This window comes from Podarcis melisellensis, assembly GCF_964234715.1.
Source record: "Podarcis melisellensis genome assembly, chromosome: 8".
In the NCBI taxonomy this organism is placed as follows: Eukaryota; Metazoa; Chordata; class Lepidosauria; order Squamata; family Lacertidae; genus Podarcis; species Podarcis melisellensis.
In genome coordinates this window covers 60,134,357-60,155,274 of record NC_138540.1, presented here as the reverse complement: position 1 = coordinate 60,155,274, position 20,918 = coordinate 60,134,357, and positions in this window count along the sequence as shown.

The following is a 20,918-nucleotide window of genomic DNA, read 5'->3' as shown; positions in this document are numbered from 1 at the left end:
TGGCTAGAGCTCTTCCTGACTTCTCAGCCCACCGAAGCCCACCTCTCCCCACCTCTCAATGCACTGAACACGGCGTCTTTGGAGAACACACCCCAAGTCTTCCATCCAAGACGGACGTCTCCAAAAGTGGGAGGGAGAAGGGGCTTGTGCAGTTGGGGGAGGAAGAGAGGAGGGGCATGGCTTTGACCAACCAAGGTAAATGAAGTGGACCCTCCAATGGATTTCCAAATAAACCTTGTTTCTGAGACAATGAATAGTTACCTCACTTTATTAACTTATTAACTTATTTGTTTCATTAAAGTTTTCAGTAGACGGTTGCCTGTGTGTCTCGTTAATTATCTGTTTGTGGGAGAAACCTGCGGGCTGTATGGATGGGGGCCAGAGTTAACTTGGGCTCCATCTTGGAAATGACTGTCTGTCAATCTGCATGGGGCGGGGTGAAAGATGGAGTGAGATATGGCAATCACTAGGACCCCCCCCCTTGCCTTTCAAGGTTATTGAGGCCTACTGTTGAGGGAAAGTTGTACATTAATTCATTCAAAGCATTTACACCCTTGATGTTTAGCTCCCAGCACGGCCTACAAATCAGTAAGACTAACACAGTGCCTGCCTTTGGGCTTACCATCTAAAAACAGATGACACAAAGGAAACAGGGAGGGGGAGGGAAGATGAATGCCTGTAAACTTGAGACACTCAATTCTTTCTGTTACATGGTTCTTGTAAATGACCAATATGGCTAGAGATGAGCTACTCACAGTTAAAAAGCAGGCAATAGCATATTGGGGATGGGGGCACAGTTGTACTGACAGTGTATTGGAGGAGGAGTCTGGTCCAGCAGGGGGGAGGGCAGATGAGGGGAGATGGTAGTTACTGGCTGTTTCCTGCTGTTTCTGTTCTTCCAAGAAGTTGGGAAGAAGCTATAAAAGGGCCAGGAGATGCCTTGGGCTACAACAGAGGTGGGGAATCCTCAGCTTAAGGGCCGCATTCCCTTCCAAGGCAGGTTTCCCAGGGCCACATTCCAGTGGTGGGCAGGATCCCAAGTAAAAGTGGATGAAGCAACAAATGTCAATTTTTTTGTTGTTATGCACACACAGTCCTCTTAGCCTCCACCTAGGCAAGGAACAGGCATTATCAAGCATTCAAGGATACATTCCAGCCAGGTAAAACATTCAGGGTGCAAAGCACCAGGGGAGAGATTTGGTCCCTGAGCCAGAGGTTTTTCCCCTGCCCCATGGGCTAGGAGACTTGGACCCCTGCCTTGACCTACAGCAGCCTTTCTCAACTTGTGGGTCCCCAGATTGTTGAACTACAACTCCCAGCACCCCTAGCTGGCAAAGCCAGAGCTCAGGGATGATGGGGACCCACAGGTTGAGAACCACTGACTGAGAGGGAGAAGGCTGCTTGCCATGTCAAGCTGTTCAGCCCTGGGCCATAATTTCTATGGTTGCTAAAACATGACCCCTGGCAGCATCCCAATGGCCATAAGAGCAGCTCACAATTTGCCACTGCCATAAATGAGCTAAGCATATTTTGGCTTCTCTCTCTCTCTCTCCCCCCCCCCCCCAGATATGAAGCCAAAGTCCCACGTTAGGCTCATCTAGATGCAGAAATGAACAGTCTCCTGATGGTTTATGTGTGGGGTTGTTAAACTGAAATTTAAACAATTAAGCTGAACACAAACATAGGGCGGAAGAAGCAAATTTGGATTGGAGCAGTGGCAGTAGGGTGGGAATGCTGAACTCTTTTTCCCAGGGGGCATTTTTTCTGATTAAGACTATCTTCCCCCAGACACCCACACATGGGTGAAAAGATATGGGGGTCCTGTGCCTTTTCCCTTGGGAGGCAATGTGATTGTGGTTGGTGGTTCCCAAACTCTCTCAGACCACCTGCATATTGCTGAAGGTCTTGGTGGACCACTGAATCACAGTTCAGCCTATACTAGTAATCATGATGTACCGTCTTAGATGCTGTAGGTCCTTAATTGTATTTTTATTACTTCTTTTATTTCACTTATTACCATTTGAAATCCACACAATTCAGAATGCGAACAGGAGAAACAGACGAATCAATAAAAATACAATTAGAAATCACTATGGATTTCTATGGAAATCACTATGGACGTGCCGCGGACCACCTGACCTTGTTTTTTAATTGTAACCCACCCTGCTTGGGGCCTGAGTGCAAGATCACCCTCCCTTCCTGCGGTTCCTAGCAATTTGGCTCCCAGCAAATTGCAGAGCTCTTAACATTCCCATCTCAAAGAGCCGCCTCTGTCTGGTTTGGGCAGGACAAGGCCGGGACAAAGGTATGCTGCTTACCTGCCTGATTTCGTTCCAACCCAAGGATGTAAGAAGACTCTGAGGAAGGGGTGGCCTTCTGGCTTGGTGCCAGAGAAGGTAGTATGGAAGGAATGCTGGGAGGTTGCGACATGGTCCAAGATCTGGAGTCACTCAGATTCCTGCCACCACCATCCATTCTGCCTTTTGAGTGTTTGGAAGTGACCACTTATCCCGTCCCCAGGGTCTGCATTCCTTCACAGCTGCTAGGAGCACCCTGTTAATTTTTTCTATACCTGCAGGCAGTCTACCAGTCCCCATAACATTATCAGCTGTTACAATTACGCAGTGAATTTTAGCAGAATGTATGACTGAGGATTCACTTGTTCTGTAGCTGTTTTTTTCCATCCCTTTTCTTAAAGCAGCAGGGGGAGACCTGGGGACCCTTCAGAAGTTGCTGGACTCCAGCTCCCATCACCCCTGACCATTGGTGATGCAGGCTGATGGGTGGTCAAATATATCAAGTGGGGGCACACATTCCCCATCTCTGTTTTGAGGAATATGGCATGCAGCACTGGTTACCCCCCATGTCAAGGCGGGAGCTAGGAGCAAGTCAGCAATAACTCACAAGGTATCAGTGAAGTTCACTCTTTATTCAAAGAAACAACACAGCTCAAGCCTAGTGATCACAGCAACTCTTCCCCGTAGGTCTTGTCCCAATGAGGTAGTTGCGAGAACTGAAGGTCCTCACCTTCCACTGCTCACTAAGTCTCTTTCTGCACTGGCAACTTCTTCAGCAACCTGAAGCTCCTTCATCTTGTCTCTCTCTGCTCTGCCCTCTTCATTCCTCTTCATGTACTGGGAGATGTGGAGGGGGCAGGGGGAGAAAGCAGGTCACAGTGGGAGGGGGAGACTCCCTGGCTTCTTCAGCAGCCTACCCCCACTCTGCCTCTAGGTCCCTCCTCTCCAGCCTTTGCTTCTGCCTCTGATTCTTGGCTGCTCTCTGCCACAGCTTCTTCTTGCTCACTAAACCCTGTTACCTCTGTTCAGCCTCCGACACCTCCCCCCTCCGGTGTAATCATACTGTAAGGGATGCTTGAAAAGAATTAGAAGTGTGTATTCCTAAAAACATTAAGACCACCATCAAGATGTCCTTTAAATACATCAGTGGCAGGAAACCACCTAGGTAGACTGCTGGACACTTGGATGACAAGAGAGTCAAAGGCATACTAAAGAAGGATAAGGAAATTGCACATAATCTGAATTAATTCTTTGCATTTGTCTTCATAACATGTCCAGCCCTCCAGAAGGAGTTCCTGTTTGTTTGCTCATTTGCCACGCATAACACTTGTTGAGTGTTTGCGCCCTATGTTTTGCCTATGTAACACACTGATTTGAGCATGAAAGATTTTGGCAAAAACGCTACTCCAAGTTCTTCCTCCTTTGAGGGCCAGGAAAACCTTTGCCAGTTGTTTCAACTGATCATTTGCAAAGGGCTTTTGAAATAAGGCTGAGGAATGCATAAAATTAGAGCAAGGCTGCAGGTTGCCCATCCCTGGTTTAAAGCCATGAAGCAGAAGTGACTAACCTATTCTGGAAACTTTGGTCTACCTCCTGGGGCCATGTGGGTATGGCCAAAGTGAATGGGACCATTCCACACACTCTGTCACACAATCAGACATCAGCATGTAGCGTGCTTCCCTTCCTCTCTTGCAGATCAGCTAGTGAGGGAGGCTATTGTGCCCCTCTGCTCCTCAAATGACCAATCTGATGCCTGAGAATGGCATACCTATCCAAATGCTGGTCTCCCCCCACTTCAGCTCCAGTGGAATCTGGGTGGGGGAATATTTGCTTTGGTGCTGAATGGTGCTGAATGAGGCCTCTGAACTGGTCTTAGAAGTGCAGCACTTTAAATCGAGCTCTGAAGCAAACTAGTAGCTGGTGCACTTGAAAGAGCAGTGGAGTGAACTCCACACCAGTCTGGTGGCTGTGTTGCGAACCAAAGGAAACTTCCAAAAGCCCTTTTTGAAAATAGCCCTATGCAGGGTGCATGATAATAATCCATTGTGAGCATAACAAGGACACAGATGATTGTGTTACAAGCCTACCACTTCCTGTGGCCTACAGCCACATTTTTCACCCTTTCCCATTTTCCTTTAACTAGAATCATACTGAAATGGAAACCAAAATGGCAGGCAGGTAATAGATTACCCACAATGCTTCCAGGCTGTGCCAAAGTTCCTTCAGGTCTGTTCCTCCCTTCACTTGCTGTGACATTCAGCCCCCTTGCCTACTCACCCTTTCACAATCTGCTCTCAGAACTATCCCAAATAAATGTGCATTACTCAAGGACAATGGTGGGTTTTGTCCAGTTATTCTATGGGAACTTGAACTTTCCAGGAAGAGAACAGAGCTGTTGTCTGTCAAGGCTCAGAACATCTGCCCATGTAGGCACAGACCCCCTCCCCCATTTCATGATGCCTCTGGGAACATGAATGTGCCTCAGGGGGTCACTATGAGCTGTGCCACAGCAGCAGTAGTCAGAAACGTGCCATGAAGGATGTCTTTCCATTCTGTCTATCTCCAGGCATGCTAAGCACACAAAGCCTCCTACAAATGGTGCTGAATTCCTCACGATAAGAGGAATCACTTGTGGACTGGGTCTTTTGGTGCTTCCAGGCAAACTGTTTATTAAGCATTCACCCTGTTTTGTTTTCAGGGAGATTAGACAATGTTGGCTATTTATTGAGCATTCACTCTGCTTTGCTTGTGGGAAGGTTAAATGATGTTGCATAGAAGCATAGCTGTCAACTTTTCCCTTTTTTTGCAAGGAATCCTATTCAGAATAAGGGAATTTCCCTTTAAAAAAGGGAAACCTTGGCAGCTATGCATAGAAGCAAAGGTTCTCTTGCACTCTGCAGTACATTTTCCCCTCACTTTCCTAATCGCCAAAAGGCTAATTTTGGGAAGAAGTGTGTTGTACAAACCCACCCCCATCAATTATAATTGCACAACCTGAATTTGCCAGGATGCGATTGAATCCCACCTTAAAGTAGAAGCACCCTCTTATGTTCCAAGGAAATATAATTTCTGTGTTGGAGTTGTTGGGCTGCTAACTAACCAGTAAAAAAATCCAGCCTGGCCTGCTCCCGAGCTTTTAGTGTATAACTGAGTTGTAGAAATCAGCAACTGTTTGTTTTCACGGTATAAAACCAGATGTTTAGTGCCATGTGTGAGGGATGGAGAAAATTGTCCAATCTACTTCATGGCAGACCAACTCAATCTGGGGCTCCCAAATTTGCTTGTGGATCAAAATGCAACTCCTAGGCAGATTATGCACTTGCACAGATTCTGCAATCCAGTTATAATGCACAAAAGCACAAAACAAAATACCTTTTAAATATCAAAATCAAGTGTGAGGAATGTTTGGTCCTCTTGATGTTGCTAGATTTCAGCTCTCACAATTCCTGGCCACTGGTTATCTTTCTTTTACATTATAATTTTTTATTTTTATTTTTGTGGGAAGAGGGTACCATAATATTATATTGCATACTTTAAAAAAAACAAAAACACTCCTTTTTGCTTTTAGGACAGGTTATTGCAGGATAGATGAAAATGTCATATGGCAAGAGGAAAGAGCTTTCAGCTATGAATCAGTGGTTGAGATGATGGGGAACTGAACCAAGTGATAGAGAAATAGAGATGGTTTGAAAGTGTCCCTGTTTTAATCTGTGACATGCTCAGGTGTGTCGTTGGGGAGAATTGGGTTCCCGAATCCCTTTGTTTCACCTAGCACTGGACTCAGACAAAATCTGTGGGGTAGAGGGTGGGGATTATAAAGAGAAAGCACACCAGCAACTAAATACACCAAGATACTTAAATACAGAAAACAAGTTACTTCCATAAGGGACAGTTCTGATGTCTCTGCTTCACCCATCAGATGCACTCTTCAAGAAAAAGCATTTCCCAAAATGAGTTTTAAGTGACCCCCCCCCTAACATATGACAAAAATGGAAACCAGGTAAGATTGTCCTGCTTGACCATGTCTCTTATCCACCTATTGTGGTGTGTGGATTTTTCTAGCAATGCAATTTGCCCAATTCTTTTTGCTCTACCAAGCAGCCAGTTTTCATTTTCCAATGCCTTGTGACTTCCGCCCCCTGAGGAAGCTGACTAACTCCTTCTGCATAACTTTGAGCTGGTGCCATCAATAGAAATGCCCATGCCAGACTGGGTGGTACAATTTGTTAGATAATACACTGAGTTGCCCCCCCCCCCCGAAAAAACACACCTTTGCACAAAATTGCTGCCTAAGTTGGCATGCTCACCACATGTGCATTAATGATCGTTATTGAGATCTGCAGCTCCAGTAGCTGTGTTTGTGCATGTTGTTTGTGTGTGTGGCACATCTGTTGATACGGTGCAACACCACAGGGGTGAAATGCAGAAAACCTGTAATTTAGACTACCAGCAGAGGGTTCTGGGGAGTAAAATATTCACCAGGTTGACAGCTAACTAGAATGAAAAAGGTACGGAATGCCAGGGAAGGAAATGTGAGTCACTGAAGTCCCTGTACTGAGGAGGACTTACGTGCTCTTATCTCTAAATGCAGGGCTGCCCAGAGCAGGCAGAAAGGGGGAAATGAATCAGGGAGGCCATGACTTCCGCCTGCCATGATCTCAGTGTCCAGGCTTCTCTATGTGAATAATTAACCTTCACAACGCAGCACCTCTTAGTGGTGGAAAAGTCTTCTAAAGGAGTTTCCTTGGCAGCTCAAAGAACTTAAGGGCTGAAACAAATTTGCTTGCTAAATTTCCAAGTTTGCTATTTAAATTTCTTATGGCAGATACAGTGGTACCTTGGTTCTCAAATGGCTTAGTTGACGAACAAATTGGCTCCTGAACGCCGAAAACCTGGAAGTAAGTGTTCCACTTTTTGAATGTTTTTCAGAAGCTGAATGTCCGATGCAGCTTCCACTTGAGGGCAGGAAGCTCCTGCAGCCAATCAGAAGCCATGCCTTGGTTTTCAAATGGTTTTGGGAGTTGAACGGACTTCCAGAACAGATTAAGTTCAAGAACCAAGGTTCCACTGTATTCTGCAAACAATCACAACCCAGAAAAAGATTGTGGACCCCAGACTCCAAAACAAAACTCAGATGAGAATTTGGGTAAAGACAATTGTGTCACTAAGTACGTACAGAACATTGTTTGCCACACAAGTCTGTTCATTATGTGTCTACATGGACATAACATTTTAATTTGCCCATATCTTAAGGTGCTTATATTCATTTTTATACCACACTTGAGTAGTAGTTTTTACTCAATTTGTTGTCTGAAGTTTTGAGTGAGAGACTCTCCAAACACACTCTGGGGGTGTGAATATTGGGTAAATATTTAATATTCAGCACTTGTCATCAGAAGATACTAAGACCTGACATATAGTTGCTGGCATTTGGGAATACATTTGACAAGTGACATACAACAGCAGTTAGCGTTTGATGCTTTCTGAAAAGTGTATTGTAATAAAATTGAGTAAATTTATAGTGACATCATCCATCCACCCATTCATCTCTGAAATTTGAAATCTGAATTTTCATGTCAAATTTAGAAAATTTACCAGATGTTGAAAGGTTGCAATGGTTGGTTTCTCATTGTGACGTTTTTGACATGCCTTGGGTAAACTAATTAATTTATGAGACTTGATTTCTGCTGGCTCAGTTCTGGGTCCTTGGATCAGGAAGTTCCATGCTCACCCTTCTCTCCTAACATAGGATTGTGGATTTCTTTTTCCTATATTGTTCAAGGCATCAGGGTTAGGGACAACTGCAGGGTGGATGTTGAAGGGGCAGCATAACAGCATCTGCTGCCCCCACAATACTCTGCAGGGCAAGCAGAGCTTCATCAGGTCCTGTTTTGCCCCTTTAATTTTTCTGCATATCTGAAAACAGTTTGCCAATAACTTTCTTGCCTATAACTTTCACCCAGTGAAAACGCCCTTGGGGTGATTGAGTGATTGGGTCTCATTCATACTCCTGATCTGATGGATCAGCATCTTTGAGGGCAGGATGGAATCCCTTCCTCCTAGATCAGAATGGAGATGGACTCTGCCTCTTTGGGGATGGGAAGAGGAGGAGGCCACCCTTCTCTTGCCTTTCTTGCTTGTCTGTGGTTGTACTGAAGCTGTGTTTTTCTTGTGGCACAGGGCGGTCTGTGTAGATCCATGGTTCATTTGGCAGCACAGCATTTGGGATAGCCTTCCCCAGTCTCAAGCCCTCTAAATCAGGGGTCAGCAAAGTTTTTCAGCAGGGGGACGGTCCACTACCCCCAGACCTTGTGGGGGACCAGACTATATTTTGAAGGAAAAAAATGAACTAATTCCTATGCCCCACAAATAACCTAGAGATGAATTTTAAATAAAAGGACACATTCTACTCATGTAAAAGCACGCTAATTCCCAGACCATCCTCTGGCTGGATTTAGAAGGCAATTGGGCTGGATCCTGTCCCAGGCCTTAGTTTGCCTATTCATGCTCTAAATCCTTTGAAGGACCATCAGCCTGACCATGCAATGCAGGGACAGTGCTAGCTCCAGTACTACTGGAGAGCATGTCAGGTTGGCAAAGGTGGCGCTTTGTTCTGGATCATAGGCAAGTCAATCAGAAAATTGTGTTTATTTGGTTCAACAACTTCTGGGTTGTCCTGGTTTTTTACTTTTTGAAATATGGCAGGGAGACAGCTTGCATGCAAGGCCTAGTGTGATGAGGGCTACACACAGAATGGAACCTTAGGGCAGATCCAGAAGAGCACCAGTCCCAAGGCGGAGTCAGTTGTAGACTGAAGATTGAACTGCAAAATCCATCCAGATCAAGGATGGAATGGAGCATGGGAGGCAGGAAGGGCACAGAAGTGGTAACGGCAGCAAGATCTCATGCAGAGCTCTGCAAGGTCTTGTGAGAGCACTGCAAGATCTTATGAGAGCTTGCCAGAACTCCCTGCTGCTGCTTCTCCTCACTTCTCCAGTAGTGGTGGTTGCAGTAAGTGGGGCTCCCACTGGGAGCGGCCCTGGTGGGTTTCCACCGCCCAAGGCAGCTGCCTCAGTGTGCCTCCTGAGTGGGCCAGCCCTGGCTGTACTTTTAGAAGTTCTAATGCATCATCTTTGCTTCCACCTCCTCCTTCTCTTCCTCTAAGCACCCCACCTGCTGCCCCAAACCCAACTTTCTTACTTTTGCCTCCCTTTTTTAGTTCTCTCTGTTGAAGTCTAATGGGATCCCCCTGTTTACTCCATGTGGACCACTGGCTGAAAAACAAGAGCAATGTGCAAAAGAGCATCTTTATTTTGGGAAATGAAGAGGGGGAGTTTTGGAAAGAAACATTCTTGCATACTAAAAGTCATCCAAGTGCCAGGCTGAAGGGAGAAAATAAGTGCTCCAGGAAGAGCCATTCCCTGCTTGCATTACAATGGCTAAAGACTCATGTCAAGTGGAGGGGGATCTCTGCTGCTTTTCCCCAGGGGCTCATGGGAAAGCACATGACGCATGGCACATTCCCATCCACTCAGTCACTGCTAAAATATGCGCGGAGGAGACGCTGGGTCTCCGAGTGTCCTGCTGGGCCTTCCTGACACCCTGTCCAACACCCAGGCCCTTCACCAGAAGGTGGGGTTGCTGCTACCGCCAGGAAGTGAGACTTACAGTCACCAACACAGGAAAAGGAGCTTTGGCGGATTAGAAAAATCTATCAAAGTTGTATAAACTTATCTTAAAGGTGACACTTCTTTCTTAAAATAGGGCCCCGATAGAAGAATTTGTACAATTGTTTTAACCCATCACAAGTAGGAGGAATGTCTGGTTCAACTTCCACTGTGGTTGTTGTTTTCCCACTCTGGCAAGCAAATACAGTGGTACCTAGGGTTAAGAACTTAATTCGTTCTGGAGGTACGTTCTTAACCAGAAACTGTTCTTAACCTGAGGTACCACTTTAGCTAATGGGGCCTCCTGCTGCCGCACCGTGATTTCTGTTCTCATCCTGAAGCAAAGTTCTTAACCCGAGGTACTATTTCTGGGTTAGTGGAGTCTGAAACCTGAAGCGTCTGTAACCCGAGGTACCATTGTATCTCCAACCTTCCTTATGTCTGCTTCTATCCCATTTGCATCCTGTGGGGCTATATATATATATATATATATATATATCCTCTGTTTACAGATAGGTAGCCGTGTTGGTCTGCCATAGTCAAAACAAAAAAAATTCCTTCCAGTAGCACCTTAAAGACCAACTAAGTTAGTTCTTGGTATGAGCTTTCGTGTGCATGCACACTTCTTCAGATACACTGAAACAGAAGTTTCCAGACCCTTCTATATAGTGAGAAGGTGGGGAGGGGTATTACTCAGAAGGGTGGTGGGAATGGGTGATTGGCAGATAGCTGTGATGAGCCTGTTGACGACTCTTAACGACTGCAATAGGTATTACAGGAAGAAGCAAGGGGTGAGAAGGTGAAAAGTGGCTTTGTCATGTATAATGAGATAAGAATCCAATGTCTTTATTCAGACCAGGTCTCTCCATGGTTTTAAGTTTGATGATAAGTTGCAATTCAGCAGCTTCTCTTTCCAGTCTATTTCTGAAATTCCTTTGTAGTAAAACAGCTACTTTGAGATCTTGTATAGAATGTCCTGGGAGATTGAAGTGTTAACACATTCAGTGTATCTGAAGAAGTGTTAACACATTCAGTGTATCTGAAGAAGTGTGCATGCACACAAAAGCTCATACCAAGAACTAACTTAGTTGGTCTTTAAGGTGCTACTGGAAGGAATTTTTTTTGTTTTGTATATAGCCTCTGAATGTGCAAACACCAGAAACAGCCTGGAGAAAGTGGACTGAGGAGTTTTTATCCTTCACTCGTTACACCAGAACTTGGGGTCATCCAATGAAACTGAATGTTGGAAGACTCAGAACAGGCCAAAGGACGTACTTCTTCATACAGCGCATAGTGGAACTATGGAATTTGCTTCCACGGGAGGCAGCAACAGCCAGTGGCGTAGCGTGGGGGGGTGCAGGGGTGCCAGCCGCACCGGGCGCAACATCTGGGGGTTAGGGGGCGCAAATCCACGGGTTAGGGGGTGCAAATCCATGGGTTAGGGGGCGCAAATCCACGGGTTAGGGGGCGCAAATTACTTGCCTTGCCCCGGGTGCTGACAACCCACGCTACGCCACTGGCAACAGCCACACCAACAGATGACTTTAAAAGAAGATTGGACAAACTCGTTGAGGACAAGGCTACCGATGGCTACTAGCCACAATGGCTATGCACTGGTTCCATGGTCAGAGGCAGCAATGCTTTTGAATACCAGGTTCTGGAAGCCCTGCAGGGATGGAACAGCTGTTGCACTCAGGCCTAACTTGTTGGTTTTCCAGAAGAGGGATCTGATTGTCTACTCTGAGAATAAGATGCTGGACTAGATGGGCCATAAGCCCAATCCGCAGGGATCTTCCTATATTTCCATGGAGAAGAAGCAGGCACGGAATGCTGTTTCAGAATAAGTTGGGAGCTCCAGTTGAGCAATGGCATGCCAGGAGTTGGAAACTTCCTCCTGACCCACTGGTGCCCCAAAGCTTCTTCAGGATTGGGCAACTTCCTCTTTGACGGAGTCAGCGTTGATTTTGCTAAATTACAGTAGCCTCTTCTAGGGCATGTGGAATGGGTTTGGAAGATAATTGCATATTGTTTGGCAAAGACCTTTGAAGAGTCAAAGGTCTGTCACTTGAAGAGCAGCAGTGGGCCTCTGGCTCTTAAGAGGCTGGCCTGGACATGCCTAATGACACCCATGCTTTGTACTTGTACCTCTATAAACCGTGCCTCTTGGGCCGGGGGGTGGTTGTTGTGCAAGGCAGTACTGGGTTTCAGTGTTTTGGAATGAATTCTGGAGGTTCCTGTTGGGGGTGGGGATTTCTGAGGAATTTGGAGGAAAGCAAAAAAGAGTTTCCGTGAACTAGCAAAATTTCTCACTGGGGCTCTGCACAACCTTTCCTTGGGCCCACAGAAAATGTTGGTCTTATATGGACAGTGGGGAACAACAATGACTTGTCAATGGGGGGGGCGGGATTGGGGTTGCTTTCTTCTCCCCCAACCTCTGACCACCATATGTTGATCAGAAGATCTGTGTAGAACAGCCTTCATCAACCTGGTGCCCTCCAGATGTTTTTGGACTACATCTCGCATCGCACTTCTCTAAATCTGCCTCTGCAACACTTGATCTCAAAGATCAGCCTGGCTCTTAGGAAACTAGGTAAAGGGACCCCTGACCATTAGGTCCATTCGTGGCCGACTCTGGGGTTGTGGCGCTCATCTCACTTTTACTGGCCGAGAGAGCCGAAGTACAGCTTCCGGGTCATGTGGCCAGCATGACTAAGCCGCTTCTGGCGAACCAGAGCAGTGCACAGAAACGCCATTTACCTTCCCGCTGGAGTGGTACCTATTTATCTACTTGCACTTTGACGTGCTTTCAAACTGCTAGGTTGGCAGGAGACTAGGAAACTAGGCAGCCCTTGAATTTGCCCCTTGACAGTGAGCAGCACCTGAGAGGCAGCCGGTTGAGGAACGCACACAGCTCACCTGGTCACTGTCTCCCCCAGCATGCTGAGATGAATGCATTTCTATTTTAATTATAGATGCAAAATTTGAGGGGAAGTGGTCCTGCCTGTCGTGGGGATGACTGCTGGCATTTTTTTCTGCAGAAATGAAGTGACGCACACTGCGTGGATAGATGGGGTTTGCTTCAGCATATTTGTCCCCACCTGACTTCAAGGTCACAGCCCTGGGGTGACTCAGTGATGTTCCTTCCACATTTCCTAACCTTTCAGCACTTTGCTTGAGGGACGTTGGTGCTAAAGTGATTCAGACCCAGATTTTCACTTCCTCTGCCCTTGTCTTGGAAGAGGGTCCAATGCTGTCCCCCTTGCCTTTCCAAGATGCTTTCAGTTCCTCTTATTCCGCCCCCACCCCACTTGTGCAAGGGATCATGACACATGGTTGTGCAACAGGAACCCCGTTGTGCAGAGTCCTGCCCCTTGGGGTTGTGTAATGGGACGCTGGCAGGTCAATCCCAGAGCAGAGGCAGAGGTCCCCAACTGCCAAAGAGGACAGGGGGAGATGAGAGAAAACTTTGTAAAAGGCAGCTTGCTGGGTTATAGCCAATGCTAGTCCTTCTCAAAGTAGACCCACTGAAATGAATGGACCTAAGTTAGTCATGTCCACTAATTTCACTGGGTCTACTCTGGGTAGGACCTTTTTGAGCAAGTGGTTTGTTCAAAATCAGCAGCAACCAGGCTCCAACGCTCACCTCCTTCCAGGCCTCTGTATCTTCTTACTGATAATGTCCTCTTGTGAAGAGAACACTCCCTTTCCAGCTGTACGTATTGCTAATACCCAAGAAAAAGACTTACACTGGGAACTGATGGTTAGAAGATACTTGCTGAAATGGGTTGGTGGCTACTGGCTAATGGCAACAAAGCCATTTCTGACCCCATGGGGGAAGAGAGGGGGTTGCGGTCTTGCCCCTCCCCCAAGCGCGGGGGCTGGCCTGCTGCCCCCGCGAGAGTTGGGGGAATCCCTGGGCGTGCCTTCCACCCGTCCGCCAATCGGCCGGCTGGGGGAGGCGTGGCCTTGGCATACTTAAGGCCAGGCACGCCCAGGGACCACCCTCTTTACTCCTGGCCAGCTGAGAGGTTTTCCCATCCCACCCACCCTTAGGTATAGGTTAGCTTAGGTAGATATGACCTTGCTATGGACTTCGGTTGGTCGCCGCAAGGGGCCTGGTAGGAATTTTTCCAAGTTGGCGAACTTACGGCCTTTTGGTTTTTTCGCCTACCTCGTAGCAAACGTCACAAATTTCTTTAGTATTGGCGGTTAGGCATTGGCTGGGGGTTCAATTGTTATGCAAATGGATTGGGGGGAAGGTATGCCATCACCTTCCCCAAGAAAAGGGGTAGTCCGGTAAAGGACTCCGGGGGGCGTTGTCTTGTCCGAAACCTGGGAAGGTAAGGGCCTCCGGCACGCCCCCGAGCGGTGACACCCGTGGGATCCTAGTTGGCGTACTTCAACAGGACCCCCCACGGTTCGTGTTAACCCATCCCGGTCACCATGCCGGGTAGTGGATAGGTGCCAATGCCTAAGGCCAATACCTTCAATTCTCTAATCAATAAAGTTGTGGCCTTTTCGTGCCCAATTAACTTAATCAACGTCTCCTGTGTCTTTATTTCTGGGGGGGGGGAGGGGTATTGACACGCAATGAGAGATGAATGAGCTTTTTCATTTGTTGGAAGCTTCCCAGAGTGGCTGAGGTAACCCACTCAGATGGGTGGCATATAAATAAATTGTTGTTAATGGTGGTGTTATTATTTCAAAGCTCACCCTGAATTAACTCAGAAATCATTCTGCTGCAGCTTTCAGTAGGTGAGATTGGGTAAGGTGCTCACTCCTGAGGCAGAGAGGGGTGACCAAAGAGGGTTCAGACAATCCCCCAAAGCATTGAAAGAATTCATGAGGTGGGTTAGGCCCTCCTACCATGGCACACCATGCAACAGCCACACATCATTTGCTTGTTCAGGCACCATATGAAGGGACTTCATGCATGTTTCAGAGCTAGTTTGTATAGCTCCATAAATCTTCAAATACTCCTTCAGTTGTGTGTGAACTGACCTCTCCCTCCACACACACATAAGAAACTGCCCATTGCATCCAGTTCTAAGCAAAATGACCCCACTGTATCCGTGGGTGGCAAAACTGTGGGGGAAATTCTCCAAATATTCTCCAGAGAAGTATAATTTTAGAACAGGTTGTTGTTGCTGTGTGTTTTATTTAGTGCGGGGCTGGAATCAGAAAATAAAATTTCAGAAAATTCTCCTCGGCGAAATTTCAGTCCAACTTCTCACCCGAAATATACTGTATTGTTAGTTCATGGAGATGGAGGCAGGAATCAATAGGCTATGAGAGAAGGGCTAGAAGGAAGAGGGGCCCAACTCATTAATGCTTCCTTTCACAATGTTAACATGCCACCCCCAATCTCCACAGCAGTGTGAGATTATAGGGGTTCAGGCACTTAGCCAGAGGTTGTGTTTGGAAATGAGGCACAGTGGAGATGGTGGTGTCTTTGGGATATATGGTTTATTTGCACATATATATAACATGAGCTTACAATGGAGGGGCTCACAGCATGTTTCTCCTGCAGCCACAGCCTTCGATTAAAATAGAAATCAACTGTCTTGCTCTGACCCTCTCTCCCACTTGCTCCTTTACATCTACGTTGCATCACTCCTAACCCTTCACTAGGTAATTGCCTGTGTTGCTTCTCCATAGCTTACAGACTGATCTGATTTTCCTCCGGCAAAAACTGCTAACCTCAAACTCTGCTACTGGCCTTTGTTCTTCCAGCTAATTCAGAGATCAGAGTGGGACCCCCACCCCTCTGCATGTGGCATAGTGTCTTAGCCTTGATGGTGGCTTTCTTGATGGGTGATCTTGTCTTTGCTTGCTTAACAACTCAGCCATGATCAGGGGGAAACTCAGTCCAGCTATTAAGAGTGTGCCTTCCAGTTTAACTTGCCAAGCATTGATTGTATTCTAACACTTACTAAACCTAGAAATTATGGGTGTCTGACACCCACACACCCTGGCACCCAAAACTCATAACAATACCATGGGTTGGATCCACAATGGTCCTTAGAGGTTTCCACCCTATTCACAGGCAGGAAAATTCCCATTCCACCAACAGTTCAGAGGGATTCCAAAAAAGGAATTTCTCAAGTTATTTTGGGAGATGTTTCATCTCAGCTCTCATTGCTCCCCTGGGTGAATCTCTGCTCCAGGTTGGCCTCCTTCCAATGAGGGCCAGAACAGAGACTCATGCAGAAACACAAAAGCTGGACTTCTTTGTGGGTGGCTCATGTTCTATATTTGGCTTCATATGCCTCTAAAGGAACCCTTTTCAGATGTGGGATGAAATGTGCTCCATATTTCAATTCAGAAAGGTGTGTCTCAGCTATCAGAAGCTTAGATTTCTATTTTTTAAAGTACGCTGAGTTCAGGTGGGTCTGTGGCTCCAGCTAAGCCTTCCTCCTCGCGACCGCCTTTCCATCCCAGCCAGCCACAGACAGTGGCAGCCTGGCTTAATTCCCATCTCTTTTCTTGCCAGAGTCCTGAGGTCACAGTTGGCAGCGTGCCCAACCACTGTGGCTAATTTTTTCTTTCTTGGCTCAACCACAGCCCAGCCTCTTGCATGTGCCAATGGGCAACTTGCCATCTGGTTCGGCACTGAGTGCTGCCAAGAGAAACCTGTGGAGGGATGCCACAGTTTGGTGGCATATCTCTCTGCCTTTATCGAGGGTGCAGCTGGCTAGCGCATCCTTGCCCTGCTGGCTCCTGCTTGAGCAGGATGAGATGCTGCATCCCATGTCTTTGGATGCAGATTCGGCCTTGATCTTTGGCAACGCATCTCCATGTGGATCCTTCTTGGGGGTGGGAAGAGGAAACCACAGCTGAAAGACTTCACTGAGGCTTCAGGTCAGGCTTTGCTTCAGCAGAGGCCCCTTTCCCAGGGATGAATGTGCTGCCAGAGCCTCCAGTTTTTCCTCCCCAACACACACACTTTTTAAAAGCATGTATATTTATAATTATCATGTAGAGTGTTGTCAGTGGTGTAGCGTGGGGGTGCAGGGGGGGCCGGCCTCACCGGGCGCAACATCTGGGGGTTAGGGTTAGGGGGCGCAAATCCATGGGTTAGGGGGCGCCAATTACTTGCCTTGCCCCGGGTGCTGACAACCCACGCTACGCCACTGAGTGTTGTACAAAATCATCTCCAATCAGAGGTGGCTGGTGCAGTGGAAAGGTAGGGGGACCAACATGAGGCTGAACCAGAGCCAATGGCGAGCAGAACCAGAGGCTTACCTAAGGTTCCTTGCACCCTTGTCAAGAAGCTGTATCAGCATCCCTGCCCCCCCCCACAAAAAACCAAATAGCCACATTAGATGCGGTTGCATTTTACATGACCCAAGTATTCTAAGTGTCTGGATTGTGGGCAAAGTGAGGAGGAAGAGTGAAAAAAATCACATGCCTTTGTGCCGTGGTAAGAGGACTCTCCTGTGTTTGATCTTGCCACAACAGCAGGGGCATTTCAACAAACACATATATGTCATATACCCACCCCTCAAAGGCCTGCAACCCTGGAGGGGGCTGATTTCACCAACCCCTAAGTACACCTGTAGGCAGACCCACCCCCCAGAGTCATTGTATGTAAGATGGCAGGCAGGTAACAGGCAGGAGTTGACTGAGCCTGGTTGGATTCTGCCCATTTAACCTCATGGACCAGCCTCCACTGAGTTCAATGAGCATCATAATAGATGCAAACACATAAGCATTTTTTAACATTTCATTTCTTTCCTTTAGCAGATAATTATTAAAGTCACCAAATCTGTTGTTAAGCTGTCATTCCCACATTAATTTTTTTTTGTTTTCTATCCCTCCCTCAAGACCACATAAGGATTTACTGCACTGTGTGTTCATTTATTCCAGGTGGATATTTAAATAATATTTTGTTATCCCTTTGCCCACCTCCACAAACCAGAATTATATTGTTAATTTTATCATCTAGACAATGCCCCCAATTTTTATCCATCAGATTTCTGATTTAGGTGGGTCTGACTTCTTCCATGACAGAAGGAAAGCTGCTGTTAAGTGAATAATCATTTATTGATCTTCCAAACTAAATGTCCTTAGTAGGGACAGGGTACTAAAAACAACAACCCCAATCTCTCCATGGGACCACTGGGGATCTTTAGTACTTGAAAGCATTTTTAGCACACCCTCCATGCCCTCTTCTCACAACAATATTGTGAGGTACGTTGGGTTGAAGGGGTGACTTGCCCAAGATCGACTGGTGAGCTTCATGGCTACGCGGAGATTTGAACGCAGGACTCCCTGCTCCCATTCCAACACTATACAACAGTCTGTCAAATGTTTTGTTCTGAGTTCACCAAGAAAGTTTTCTGGCTATGCAGGGGTGTGCACTGGGATCTCCAAGGTTTAAACCCAACACTCCAACGAGAAGAAGATAATCTGTGGCCTTCCAGATCCTGCTGCATTCCTATCATGCCCTAGCCAGCATGCCCAATAGTCAGAGTTGACTGGAACTGTGAAAGTCCAGCAATATTTATTTATATTTATTAGACACCACCCTGGCTGCCTATAGATTTGATTCAGCCTTTATTCATGCTTGCTTTTGAAATTCAAAGAGGACTCCCTCTCATGTTTGCAGTCACAGGGACTAGAACCTTGTGTTTATTTGTTGTTGTTTTTAAAGCTGCTATTTATTTTAGTGTGGTGCTTATGCCATGCTTAGATCCCCAACAGAGGTGCAAGTGATAGGAAATGTTCATATAAAATAATGAGTATTTATTTAGCAAGTCTGGAACTCCCTGCCTGTTGACGTGAGGCAGGTGCGCTCACCATACTGTTTTAGCTGCCTGCTGAAAACTTTTCTGTTTCAACAAACCCACTCAGCTGCATATTTTAGGTATACTTTGCTTTTACTGATTTTATAACTGTTTTCAGTGATTCTATCTGCTTCTAGTTGGTTTGTATATTTTCGTACTGCTTTGCGTAAAACCAGACTTGCACAACACCGCTTGGAGAATTTCTTTGAGAAATCGTTGAATGAATGAATGATTATTATTATTATTTTTATTATTTAAAAAAAACAATCAACTGTATTACGCTTAGTCAACAACTAGCTCTAAGTTGCTTACATAACAGGATAAAATATTCATTAAAAATAACGATAAAAAGAGGCTTTAAAAGCAGATAAAAGCCGACCGTTTTAAAAAAGAAAGCGAGGAAGGGAAGGGGAATGTCCCTTCCTAGCGCTGCGTCTCTCACTACTAGGAAAAACTACCACTGCACGCCCCACCCCAGAAGGGTCCTCCGCGCTGCCCCTGCGTAAAGCTGGGCGGGTCGGAGAGGCAGGCGGCAGGCTTGGTTGCCGGGACTGGATCGAGGGAGCCGGTGGGCTGGGAAGCGTACATAAGAGGCGCTTGAATCTCCGGTCAGCAGTGCGAGAGAGACGTCCGCCCGCTCCTGCCGCCCCTGCCAGGGACTTTTCCTCGGCGAGGAGCAACGGCTGCCTGCCTGCCTGTCTTCCTGCGAGCGCCAGAGCTGCAGCTCACACCCCCTTCAGGTCCACGAAGCCCGCGCCTTCTCCTGCGCGACTGATTCTTCAGGAGATCAGCCTCTCTGGTATGCCGCCGCCCTTCCCTTCGGCTGCTCCTCTCCGGGTGAAAAGCGATCCAACTTGGCCAGAGCCTGAGCATCACCGGGGCAGGAAGGCGAGGCTGTTCTCTTGTTGAGGCTCCTCTGAACCTCGTTTCCAGGTTTGGACCTCAGGCGGGGAAGCTGGTGGGGTAAGTGTTACACGGCCAGGTGTGAAACGTGGAGTAGGGCAGGGATGGGGAAACGTGTGGGGTACAGGGCTGTAACTCCGTGGGGAGAGCATCTGCTTTGCATGCAGAATGTCTTGGGTTCAACCGCAACCCCGCGGCATCTCTAGACAGGGCTGGGGATGTCCCCTGTCTGAAGAGAGCTGCCAGCCAGTGTGTGCAATACTGAGCTAGGTGGACAAAGGTGTGATTTGGTCTATGTTCCTTCGTGGCCCTCCAGACTCCAACTCCCAAGATATCTGAGTGACCACCCGAAAGTTCTATCACAGAAAAATGGGGGGGGGGGTCAGGATAAAATGGGATAAAGAGGGTTGACACATTTTTTTTAAAAAAAGTATTATATTTGAATGTGTCATGTGCATCAATGCCATTGATTTGCTAGGTTGCCAAATGCACAAGTTGGCCTTGGTGCTTCTGCTTACTAGGGTTGCCAACTTACTAAAACCATGCTTACATGCACAGGTGAGAGCAACAATCGAGTGGTCCATTGTTTGGCAATCATAATGTAATTGAAGCTACAAAGGAAAATGCTAAGCATATTTATCTCATGGTTCCAGATCAGAGTGCAACAACATCTGAAGGGCATCAGGTTGCCCATCCCTGGGATCAAGGTCAAGGGTACCTTGCTGAAGCTAAGCAGCTCTGGGTCTAGTCAATGCCTCGGTGGCTGATCACCCTGGAACCACAGGCATGCCACCTTGGGTTCTGTCATCTAAAAGCTTCCTAAACAACGGCCAGGGTGCAGAAGTCTGTGGATCAAGAAAACCAGGGTGCTGTGATAGTTAGTGTCAGACTGAGGAGAGCTGGGTTCAAATCCTTGTCCAGCCACCAGGATCACTGGTTGGCTTTGGGCCCACCTAGCCTACCTCACAGGATTCTTGTAAGGATTAAAGCTGAAGAGAGCTTTTTTTTGGAAGAAGGGTGGGATAGAAATGCAACGAGTTAGACAGACATCCTGGAGATCTCTTAAAAGACCCATATAAAGAACTTGCTAAGTGAGAAGGAATTTTTTTACTACATATTCTCTCTAACCCCCCCCCCCGCAAGCCTCCCACACATCCAAGGCATCTGGGAAGGAAAGGGGAGCCTGGTGCATCACAAAATAAAGGGTGGGGTTTTGGTTTTAAAACCCTAATTTTTCTATTCTAATTGATGTAGTTTAAGAA